A 2,477-nucleotide genomic window follows, 5' to 3' on the forward strand; every position below is an offset into this window, starting at 1 on the left:
GGACCCATGTCTTTGGATCCCTGTTGTAGCCTGATATGTGCAATGTGGCATAAAATTGGAACAGAAGCTCTGCGTTCCAGTGCTCCTTGTCAACGACAAAAGGGGGCAGTCCAACATCACGAAAGCAATCAAGGGCTTCTTCTAAGCATGGCAGGCCAGCCATAACATCACAGTAGAGGCGCTTGTGCGAAAAGATTCTATCCTGGTTGTACAGAATGCATGAGTAGTAGTTGCGTTGCAAGTGGCTCCAGAATCTATCCAAAGATATCTTTGGCTTCTTGTAGGCGTTCTTGGCCTTGTCAAAGAACATGTTGTGCTCTCTGAAGCTTAGCGCACTGAATGAGCTCTGAGTGGTGACTGTGCTGGGGAGCCTTGGCATTCTTGGCATGGGCTTCTGCGACTGAGGCCTTTGCTCAATGTGATAGTCATATTGTGGCCCATGAGCTTCGGGAGGTGTAAGAACAGGCCACCTGATGCTATTCAGCTGTCCTTCATGATTGAAGGCCCTTGCCATGGTGTGCGGCACTAGTGTAGTAGCAGCAACCTCCGAGGTGGACGACTGAGCATCTTCAGTGGCGGCATTAGCTTTGATCTGATGTGTGGCTTCAGGCTGCGGAGTGGCTTTAGCCATGAAAATGTCATTGGCTTCAGTTTGAGTGGCGGCAGCAGCATCACTGGCTTCAACCACTAGGGGGTCAGGCAAATTCACTTCTGGAACCACAACATTTTCAACAGGAGGAATAACAACTTGTTCTTCTTCATTTTTCATCGGCTGATGCAGCCAGAATGTCTTCAACAACTTTGGCTTCAGACTCTTACACAATATATGAGGGGATGGCTTCAGGAAACAATTGCCATGCTACTAAGCTAGTGGTGTGCACATCCTCTTTAGTAATACTAGTCATGGAGACAGATGGCCTTGGGCCTCTACGAAGCCTTCGAAATGAGGGCGACGCATGCGGTGATGCGTAATCTTCCCCATGTCTTGTAGTGTTGCTTGGGGTGTCTCAAGCACTGGAGTAGTGACATGAGCCGGTGGAGTATCTGGAATGACTTCATGTAAGGGGGAGTTGGGGTGTTGCTCTTCCCAGAACTCATCTTGTGCGATTGGCATCGTGGGACCACCAATGCTGATTTGTTCACTACTCATGGGAGCAGGAGATGGTACAGGGTTTTGAGAGAGCTGAGGAAGGACTTCATCGTCTTCTTTTTCATCATTGTCTTCACGACCAATGTCTTCAGCTGCGGTGGTGTCAACAGCTGGTATCTCAATAGTGACATGATCCTCTGTGATAGCAGGTTCATGCACAACAAGTCTTCACTCTTGGTTAGTGGAGGCAGGCAGAGCTGCTGACAGGGGCTTCACAAGCAACGACTCTTGAGGAGTAGATGAGGATGCTGGTGCTTGTGCCCTTCTTGAAACCTTTGAGGACTTTGTCTTCTATTTCTTTTGGGACAGAGCGGAATCAGTAGCTTCTTGATGCTTGCCTTCAGCTTGCTTGGTCCTCTTCCTTTTGGAAGCAATAGATGGAGCATTAGGCTTTGGACCAGTCATGCTAGCAGGGAAGATGATCTTTCACAGTTCTTGCCTTGAAGCCTGAAGTTCATGTGCAACATCCTTCTTCTTCTTGGCAACAAGCTTTGGGTCGATGCCAGGGTGCCCAAGTGCCTTTCTCTTCAAGGCTTCATTGTGAGCCTGAACACATTTTTCAGCATAGTACTTGAGGTGCTCTCAAGAGCCCTTGCCTTCATCATGCCGCTTCTGAAATTCTGCCTTCAGATTAGCCATCATCAATTTGAAATTTTGAACATCAGAAACACGAAGCTTTGCCATGTGCTTCTTGAAGACAGCCTTCTCATGGTCAATTTTGTTTTTCAGCTCAATGACCTTCTGGGCAATAGCAAGTTCATTGGCGATGCAGCCTTGGAATGTGACACAAATGCCAATAGGTAGCTGCAGATCATCAATGGTGAGAGAGGTGTCTTCAAACCATTCATCAATGAAATTATTCTGTATATCAGCATCAAACAGAGGCAGATCATTGAAGATCATAGCCTCCTATTTGCTCTTGATCAGCAGGTCCAGGGCATCATCAGCAATATCTTCATCACTGGACAGATCTATAATGTCATCATCATTGCATTAGATGTTTGCTGGAGTAAGGCCTTGCCCTGAGATTTTCTTTGATGTCGGAGAAGTCGGAGACAAGTCTTCAGAATGCACACTCGATTCAGGAGGTGCAATTTTCAATGGCTTCACTCTTGAGGATTTTCGTGCATATGCAGGCTTTGAAGCCTTTGGCTTCTTGGTAGGTGAATGCACAAGTGCTCCCTGGGTGATTTTTGTAATTAATGTCAACATATCTCTTGTTGGACTAATACTTCTATCTAGTATGTTTCAGATGAGTTCAACAGTGGAGTGGCAGGACAAGAGGATGTGGAACCCCTTCAAGATGCTAAGGACACATATTGGGAAA

Source organism: Triticum dicoccoides, chromosome 1B (genome assembly GCF_002162155.2).
Source record: "Triticum dicoccoides isolate Atlit2015 ecotype Zavitan chromosome 1B, WEW_v2.0, whole genome shotgun sequence".
In the NCBI taxonomy this organism is placed as follows: Eukaryota; Viridiplantae; Streptophyta; class Magnoliopsida; order Poales; family Poaceae; genus Triticum; species Triticum dicoccoides.